The sequence below is a fragment of the Lolium perenne genome, chromosome 3 (genome assembly GCF_019359855.2).
Source record: "Lolium perenne isolate Kyuss_39 chromosome 3, Kyuss_2.0, whole genome shotgun sequence".
Classification (NCBI taxonomy): domain Eukaryota; kingdom Viridiplantae; phylum Streptophyta; class Magnoliopsida; order Poales; family Poaceae; genus Lolium; species Lolium perenne.
This window is the reverse complement of record NC_067246.2, coordinates 36,453,542-36,463,733: the sequence shown is the minus strand read 5'-3', so window position 1 is coordinate 36,463,733 and position 10,192 is coordinate 36,453,542.

Sequence of the window (10,192 nt, the reverse complement as noted above, 5' to 3'; positions counted from 1 at the left end):
TTGCCGGCTAAAAAAAAATATATATAAGAATATCTATCCGGCTAAAACATGCCGCCTACTGAATCCGCTCGATGTTCGATCGATCGAGCCGGCTGCGCCGGTGCTGGCTGGGCGGGCTGTCCTTAACCCGGCTGGGGCTGGGTCTGTTTGGTTGGTCGCTCGACTCCGCTCGTACCGGTTCCGCCTGTCCAGGCCGGCTGGGAATGGGATGAGTGGAGCCTGCACCGACTGAACCAGCCCGAGCGCGTTTGGTCGCCCGTCCGGCTGAACCTGAGCAGCCGGAATCTGTATCGACTCGTACATCTGCAGCGCGTTTGGTAGCTTGGCCGGCTGGAGTCAAGCCGGCTGAGGCCATCAGCCATCGACACTTCCCCGCGCACGCGAATCGGCCACCCCGAGAGACACTCGGGGGCTGTCCCCTCTCACACCGGCTGCGCCTCCGCACCTCTTTCGGCTGCGCTTTCACCGCCACCGGCCGCGCCTTCGCCCTCTTCCGGCCGCGCCTGCACCGACTCGCCTGCCGGCTGCGCCCCTCAGCGCCACCCGCAGCGCGTTTGATGGCTTGGCCGGCCGGAGCCAAGCCGGCTGAGGCCACCAGCCACTCCCTCGCCGCTACGGCTTCCACAACTCGTCATCACTATCGAGATCAACCCTACAGCGAAAACAAAATGTAAGTATCGTTGAGTAACTCTCCGCACCGCTGCTCAGCCGGGTAACCCGAGTTACACTCGGGGGCTACCCCCTCTTCCGCCGCACTTCCCTGCTTAACCCCGGACCGACTCAACTCGTCCCGGGGGCTCGCCGGTTGGTCCAAAATGCTCTATCCCACAGACGGCTTAGTAGTGTGTACGGTACCAAAGGCCCACTCTTCGACTCAGCTGTTGTCCGCAACCCGGCTTCATGGCTAGCAAGAGCAAAAGCTGGAGGTCGCCTCACATGAACAACGTCCAAAGAGAGATCACCTTGGGCATCCCGGCCTTCGCCGATGTAGCTCGAATGAGTCCGCCCCTCAAAGTCTAAGTACTGTGCGCTCCACTTTGCGGCCCACTCTTGACCTAGCTACAGACCGCAATCCGGCTGTATGGCTGGCAAGAGAAAAAGCCAAAAAGCGGGGGGGACATGAAAATGACTCCAGGGGGCTCGGACGAAACCGAGCCAACATCCCTCTACATAAAGCTAGCACTGCTAAGGCTGCACATATTATATGTCTTTACTGACTAACCTTGTCTCTTATATGACTATCTCCGATGGACTTCGTCGAGTTGGCGGACACCGCGTCCACCTTGCCAGCGGCCCAGAGCCTTCGAGCTGGCGGTCCTCAGCGACCACTTCCGGGTGCTCTTCAGCACGAGCCGGCGGACACCGAGTCCACCTTGCCAGCGGCCCAGAGCCTTCGAGCTGGCGGTCCTCAGCGACCACTTCTGGGTGCTCTTCAGCACGAGCCGGCGGACACCGAGTCCACCTTGCCAGCGGCCCAGAGCCTTCGAGCTGGCGGTCCTCAGCGACCACTTCCGGGTGCTCTTCAGCACGAGCCGGCGGACACCGAGTTCACCTTGCCAGCGGCCCAGAGCCTTCGAGCTGGCGGTCCTCAGCGACCACTTCCGGGTGCTCTTCAGCACGAGCCGGCGGACATCGAGTCCACCTTGCCAGCGGCCCAGAGCCTTCGAGCTGGCGGTCCTCACCGACCCCATCCGGGTGCTCTTCGGCACGAGCCGGCGGACACCGAGTCCACCTTGCCGCGCCCAGAGCCTTCGAGCTGGCGGTCCTCAGCGACCACTTCCGGGTGCTCTTCAGCACGAGCCGGCGGACACCGAGTCCACCTTGCCAGCGGCCCAGAGCCTTCGAGCTGGCGGTCCTCAGCGACCACTTCCGGGTGCTCTTCAGCACGAGCCGGCGGACACCGAGTCCTTCGCCGCGTCGTCCGGCTGCGCCTTCGCCGTCTGGCTGCGCCTTCGCGCCTCGTCCGGCTGCGCCTTGTCCGGTTGCGACCTCGCCGCCTCGTCCGGCTGCGCATTCGTCGCCTCGCCCGGCCGCGCCTTCGCCGCGTCGTCCGGCTGCGCCTCGTCCGGCTGCGACCTCGCCGCCTCGGCCGGCTGCGCCGTCGGCGCCTCGCCCGGCCGCGCCTTCGCCGCGTCGTCCGGCTGCGCCTCGGCCGGCTGCGCCTCGTCCGGCTGCGCCTCGTCCGGCTGCGACCTCGACGCCTCGTCCGGCTGCGCCTTGTCCGGCTGCGACCTCGCCGCCTCGTCCGGCTGCGCCTTCGTTGCCTCGCCCGGCCGCGCCTTCGTCGCGTCGTCCGGCTGCGCCTCGTCTGGCTGCGCCTTGTCCGGCTGCGACCTCGCCGCCTCGTCGGCTGCGCTTTTCGTTGCCTCGCCCGGCGCGCCGCCGCCGCGTCGTGCGGCTGCGCCTCGTCGGCTGCGCCTTGTCCGGCTGCGCTTTCGCCTCGTCTGCCACGCCTTCGTTGCCTCGCCCGGCCGCGCTTCGCTGCGTCGTCTGGCTGCGCCTTGTCCGGCTGCGCCTCGTCCGGCTGCGCCTTGTCCGGTTGCGACCTCGCCGCCTCGTCCGGCTGCACCTCGTCCGGCTGCGACTTCGTCGCCTCGACCAGCTGCGACTTCCTCGCCTCGTCCGGCTGCGCCTTCGCCGCCTCGTCCGGCTGCGCCTTCGCCGCCTCGTCGGCTGCGCTTTTCGCCGCCTCGTCGGCTGCGCCTTCGCTGCCTCGTCGGCTGCGACGTTGCCGCCTCGTCGGCTGCGCCTTCGCCGCCTCGTCCGGCTGCGCCTTCGTCGTCTCGTCCGGTCCGTCTCGTCGTTGCGCCTTCGCCGCCTCGTCTGCTGCGCCCTCGCGGCCATCGTCCGGCTGCGACTTCGTCGCCTCGTCGGCTGCGCCTCTTCCGGCTGCGCCTTCGCGCCTCGTCCGGCTGCGATTGCCGCTTTCGTCGGCTGCGCCTTCGCCGCCTTGTCCGGGTGCGACTTTGTCGCCTCGTCGCTGCGCTTTTCGCGCCTCGTCCGGCTGCGATTGCTACCTCGCCTGGCTGCGCTTCGCTGCCTCGTTCGGCTGCGCCTTCACCGCATCGTCCGGATGCGCCTCAGCCATCATCCGGCTGCCTTCGCCGTCTCGCCGGCTGCGCCTTCACCGCCCCGTCCGGCTGCGACTTCGCCGCCTCGTCCGTCTGTGCCTTCGCCGTCTCGCCGGCGGCGCCGCCGCCGCCTCGTCCGGCTGCGCCTTCGCGCCCCGTCCGGCTGCGACTTCGCTGCCTCGTCCAGCTGCGCGCTTCGCGCCCCGTCCGGCTGCGCCTTCGCGCCTTGTCCGGCTGCAACTTCGCCGCCTCGTCCGGCTGCGCCCTCGCGCCCCGCCCGGCTGCACCGCGTCCGGCTGCGTCTTCGCCGCCTCGTCCGGCTGCGCCTTCGCGCCTCGTCCGGCTGCGCATTCGCCGCCTCGTCCGGCTGCGCCTTCGTCACCTCGTCCGGCTGCGCCTTCACCACCTCGTCCGGCTGCGCCTTCGCCGTCTCTCCGGCTGCGCCTTCGCGCCTCGTCCGGCTGCGCCTTCGTCGTCCGGCTGCGTCTTCGCCGCCATCGACCGGCTGCGCCTTCGCCGCCTTACGCATGGTTCAGGTCAGCCTTGGCGACTCCGCGCCTCTCACCCATGCCACGCCATGGGTTACATCGACATCGACATCACCATCTACATCATCAACATCGCGTTCGGGACCCTCCCCGCGACTCGACTGCAATTCGAGTCCCACGCAGGCTCGGGGGCTAATGACGGGGATATTACCCCCGGTATGGCAAAGTCCTCGAGTTTACGAGCGCGCCGCACTTCGCGGATCAGGAAAATATGCTACGATGCAAAAGATATGAAGGAAAGAAGATAAAAGGAGAAGAAGTGCGCGCTGGGCCGGCTTCCGGCTTCCCGCGGCCCGTCCGGCTGCGGCCTCCCTGGACTTCTCCAGCTTCCCGCAGCTGGGCCGCCTGCCGGCTCCCCAGGGCCTGCTCCGGCTCCACCCAGGCCGGCTTCCGTCTGCGCCCAGGCCGACTCCTGCCCTGGGCCCGTCTGGCTGCCGGGCCGTCGCCCACGCGCATGGGCCGACTGACACGCAACCCTCGCTAGGGAGCGGCCGGCTTCGTACCTCCATCGATCGAGCGTGCCGCGTCCAGCGCTCGCCCCAACACACGTCCGCGCTCGCCAGCTCCTCTAGCCGACACGATCGAGGCTAGCTGCTCCCTGCCATGCATGTATGCGGCGCACGTCCGGCTGCTCTACGTACATGCATGGCCGGCTCCAACTCTCCAACCCCCACGTATGTGCCAGCTTCAAGTATCCAGGCAGAGATACGAACGATCAAGACCATGTACGAGGCAAAGCATCGGATCCCCTGCCAAGACAGCGAATAGACAAGCGATCGTGCTACGTACAGGCTACCGATAGGTTCACTGTGGTACAATAGTGGCACTGTGTGTACAGTTGATGAGACCCCAGTAGTCAAATCATGTATAGTGCATGCGGGCCACCACTTGTCCCCTGGGTGCCAGCTTATATAAGACACACCAGGGGGAGCCCTTCAGGCTCATACGCCTCTCTCTCTCAGCTCACATACGAGCAGCCGGCCAGGCTCTATCTAAGCCGGCCAGGCTCCCTCTTAGCTCACAGTAGCTTCTTCCTTATCAGGACAAGCAGCTCAAGGAGCAACTCTGTATCACTCATATGTGTTCATATACATCAGACATGCAGGAGTAGGGGTTTTACCTCCACCGCGAGGGTCCTGAACCTGGGTACATCACCGTGTGCTGTGTACCAATCCCGCATCCGGATACCGTCGACGCCCATACAGGAACCACCTCTCTTTAGCTACCCCGTAGCATATGCCGTGACGATACCACGACAAGAAACATATATTCTTATCTATTCCAGATTATTACACATCAAAACCAGAGAGATGAGAGTTCTATATTATTTATTAGAGAAGCAATCACAAACCTTGAGCTAAACCTTGGATATACATCCAAGTATTCAAATCATCATCTTCAAGAGGAACCCTAGAGTATTAATCAAGTCATTCCCAAATGAGAGAGACTATTCATACTAATCCAAGCTTTACCTATTTAAGAATAAAGGACAACCTTTGAACTAAGTATTAGGTTAAAAACCATTTCCCTTGGAGTGGTGAGATAACCTAATGTCACATGAAATAATACCATATGCATGAATTGATAAGGTGAGGAAGAGACTAACCCAATTAAGCTAGACAAATGGAACCTTAGCCTAGATACCTAAGGAGATATTGTGAGTACACCATAAACCCTAGAATAATCATTCCTATATAAGAGAGCTCAAGATCTGGTGTTACACTCAAGTTAGTTGAGGAAACACTTGGATTTAAGTGAGAGATCTATTCAAATATCCAAATGGTTAAACCATCATTTCTTGAGAGAACTTTAAGTGAATATCTCAGGCATTTTCCTGGGATATAAAACTATTGAGACAACCATGACCATGTCCATCCTAGAAAGTAAAATAGAAGTGCTATACCTTAATTGATCAAGACAATGCTTGATCATGGAAGTGAGAACCCCATTTAATGAGAGATCCTTAGGAAGCCAAACCTTGATCATTATAAATTGAGTAGTGATCATAACCCCTAAGAACTGGAGGTAGAGGATAAAACCTAGTGCAAATTCTATACTTTGTATGGTGAGAAACCATTCATCATTTTAACCGAAGTGAACTATAAAAAGAACCATAGCTACTTTAGTTACTTTAATAATAGATTAAGGATATAAAAGAAGTCTATAGGAATAAGATGGAATCAATTCTCAGATCCTTAACAACTAAATGAGAACAATAATAATTAAAGTAAGTAACCATCTTATTTTGGTTAGAGGAGATTAAACCCTAGCAAATACAATATGGTGTCATCTCAATTCTACAACCCAGAATTATATCTAAAACCTAGTTGTGAATCACTTGGGTGATTACAGTTATAAAACCAGACCATAATTGAGATTTGAACCAAGTACCATTAGGTGAATATAATTAGAACCCTAGAATTTCTCATTAGCTAAATTCTATGCTTCACTAATTAAACCTAAGAAACATCTAGTGCTTAAACTCACAATTAAATCCATGTGTGGTGATAAACCACTTATCTCTGTAAATAAAGCCCAACCTTGAGGAGAGTAATACCTACTCTAGGATTTTAGATTATATTTAAATATAGTACTAATACTAACCTTGAATTTGGGTTATCATCAAACCTACAAAACCATAATAAAATGTTGCTCACATGAAATGCAAGTGATTAATTCCTCAAATGGAAACCAAGACATAGTAACAATCCCTGAAATACTTCGAGATGAAAGTATCAACTCTCATAATTCTAAACAGAATTGATTGCATAATAAAAAGTGAATTAAAGTAAAAAATATAAGTTTATGTCCAAATGTTATTTCGAATAAGTCACTAATATGCAAAATAATCTCATCTAAAATAATTGTTCAAATAGAATACTGGTATGAAAGTCAGGAAACTAAATCTAGATTGAATTTGAATAATTGAAAGAGCTGCAAAAATAAACAAAACTCAAATATGAATTTAAATGGATAAATACCTGGCCGTGTAGCCCGTGGGGCTACCCAACACCAGCCCAGAAGGAAGCCCAACACCACCCAAATGAGCCAAAGCCCAGTCCACCATACCTCTTCGTGCGGATAAGAACGGAGAGGAGAATCGTCTTCCTCCTCTCGCCGGAGAACGCCAGCGCGACAGGCCACCGCATCCCTGCTGCCCGTCGACGAGATGAACGCCGCGTTGCTAGCCACGTACCTCGCCCACGATTCTTGTCGAGCGCCTGGAGGATGCATCAAGATTCCCACCGAAATCATAGCTCACACATCCGCCGTGTTCTGGCCGTCCGTCGCCGATGCTCGTCATCGTTCTCGACCATCGCGAGTCCTATAAAACCACCTGGAGGATCGCCGGGATGCCCTCTTTCAGCTCCGCCATCCCAATCCCTCTCAATATCTCTGTGTCTCCCACCATCTTCGGGTACTGGCCGCCGGTGTCGAGCACGGATTCGACAACTGGAGCTATGCCGGAGCCTAGGGTTAGGTCGAGGAGGTGCGCCTCGACGTCTTCCTCATTCTGACCAAGCTATGCATCCGGGGAACCTCAGAATCGACCCAATTTGATGTTTCCCTCCCATAGTAGTTCGTCGGAAACGGAGGCTGTGTGGTCTTGTTATCACCAGGATTTGACCGAGTCAGAGGTGGGCCGCGATCAAGATGGATTTAAAGAGTATACATAGAAGAATTACGTGAATCGGCCTGTTATGCAAAGTTGGGCTAGTTTGCCCTTGTATCTATAACATAGTAGATTACGTGTCGGTTAGTTAGAGTTTGCCTCGTGCACGGTTGGGATTATTCCCACGTTAGAAAGTCCCCTGGACTATAAATATGTATCTAGGATTTATGAAATAAACAACAACCAACGTTCAACCAACAAATCAATCCTGGCGCATCGCCAACTCCTTCATCTCGAGGGTTTCTACCGGTAAGCATCATGCTGCCTAGATCGCATCTTGCGATCTAGGCAGCACAGGCTTATGTTGTTCAAGCGTTGCTCGTACTGAAGCCTTTTTGATGGCGAGCAACGTAGTTATCTTAGATATGTTAGGGTTAGCATTGTTCTTCGTATCATATGCTATCGTAGTGCAACCCTTGCATATCTAGCCGCCCTCACACCTATCTTAGGTGTGGGGGCGGCACCCCGCTTGGTCATAATTTAGTAGATCCGATCCGTTACGGTTGCTCCTTGTTTTACAAGGATTAGTTTAATATCTGCAATAGTTAGGACTTACAAAGGGTTGGAGGATCCAGCGGCACGTAGGGTGTCGTTTGCTAGTCCTAGACAGGATGTTCCGGGGATCAACCTCGTGTTGGTTTTTAGGCCTTGTTTAGGATCGGCTTACGATCACCGTGCGTGGCCGCGAGGCCCAATCGTGAGTAGGATGATCCGATTATGCGGTGAAAACCCTAAATCGTCGTAGATCGCATTAGCTTTATCTTGATCAAGCAGGACCACCATATATTCGTGCACCTCGTACGAATCATGGGTGGATCGGCTCCTTGAGCCGATTCACAGGATAACCTGAGAGCCGATAGAGGCTCGTATTTAATGTTTACGTGTATGCCATGCAGGAAACTAAGCGCGGCATCTCCATCACCTTCCTGACCAGGTATAGGTCAGGTGGCACGCCCTTGCATCAGCATCGGATGTGTGTACCAGAGGCTTTGCGGGCCGTCGCTCGGAGGGACCAGGGCCAGCCGCAGCCCTAAGTTGTTCCCGGCTCTACTGTGTTTCCCGTCGCTGCCCGCCGGTGGGTTTTGACCGCAACACATTCTGGCACGCCCGGTGGGACCAGCTTCTTCATCAACCACATCGCCATCTACATCTGAGATGGCGGACGGCACTCCAGTCACGTACGAGGATCTGACCGACGAGCTCAAGAAGAAGTATGACGAGGTCAAAGCAATCCTCGAAGCCGACCTCATCGGCTCTTTCCACAGAACCCGTTCACATGGCATCAGGTGGAAGGGGTTCACGCCTGATGGTGCACTCGATGGGATAGACCTCTCTGCCCCGTCAGAAGAACGCACCAGGTCCCTGCGGCAGGAGATCAACTACATGGTGGCTCACTCGCTACACCGCCACTCTGAGAACCTGGTAAACACGTTGGAGCGTGTCGCTCTTCGGGTGATCCAGGAAATCATGAGGCACCAGTACTCGCCGTCAATACCAGCTCTCGGGACGCATCAAGGAGAGTTGCCACTCCAGTCCCGTCCACCGCTGCCATTTGCGTGGGCAGCACCAGAAGTGCCGAATTCACCGGCATTCGTCGTCTACAAGATAGGTGGTGACCCTAGTGACTGCCAGTTCTTCCATGAGGCGCCTAAGGAGATCCCTCACGGGTACATGTGCACGTATGTGCCAGATTGCGGTAACTGGGCGCTCACAAACCAGGCCGCGACATCAGGGACTTCTGGGAAAGCAGGAGGAACGTCAGCAACAGATCTTGAGAAGCAGACGTGGCTAACTAAATATGCCGCCCCGACGAACCTCCAGAGCTCAGCTCCTGCAGTTGGCTCAGAGCTGGAAAAGCAAGCATGGCTGGCTAAGTACGCCACCCCGGCGAATCTTCAGAGTTCAACTCCTGCAGCCAGCACAGCGGATCAGATCAGTACTATACTGAGAGACCAGTTCGGCATGGTGCCGAAAAGGAGGGCAATCGGCTATTCCAAGCCATACCCCGACGAGTACGAGTTGATCCCGCTGCCACCTAAATATCGGCTCCCTGATTTCTCCAAATTCAGTGGATCGGATGGGTCCAGCTCCATCGAGCATGTGAGCCGATATTTGGCACAGCTAGGAACGGCCTCAGTGTCGGATCCACTACACGTGAGGTTCTTCTCACAGTCCCTCACGGGATCGGCTTTCGGGTGGTACACCTCTTTGCCACCAGACTCGATCCGGACTTGGAAGCAGTTGGAAGAACAGTTCCATACGCAGTACCACTCAGAGGCTTCCGAGTCTGGCCTTGCCGATCTAGCACAAATATGTCAGAAGCGTGGAGAAACAGTAACAGAATACATCCAGCGCTTCAGGAATCTTAGGAACCGATGTTATTCGGTTCGTGTGACTGAAAAAGAAGCAGTCGAGTTGGCAGTAGCGGGCCTTGCAGCACCGCTCAAGGACATGGCCTCCCAAGCAGACTACCCCTCACTGGCGCACATGGTTCAGAAACTGTCGGCATATGAACAGCGCCACCCGGACTTGTACCAGGACAAATTCAAGCGTGCAGTAGTCCTGGTCGAGGCAGAGGAAGGCGAAGTTTCTGCGGGAGATCAAGAGGTAGCAGTGGCTGAATGGACTCGGGGGGCAACCCCCGTGTCCTGCAAATGGGTTAAGCCACCAGGTCCGCCCAGGGGTTTTGATTTTGATGTGACCAAAACTGAGCAAATCTTCGACCTCCTGCTCAAGAAGAAGCAGTTGAAGATACCCGAAGGTCTCAAATTCCCCACGGTTCAAGAGCTGAATGGAAAGCCATACTGCAAATGGCATAACTCGCTCTCCCATGCCACCAACGACTGCAGGGTGTGGCGTCAGCAGATCCAAATGGCGATAGAACAAGGACGTCTGATTTT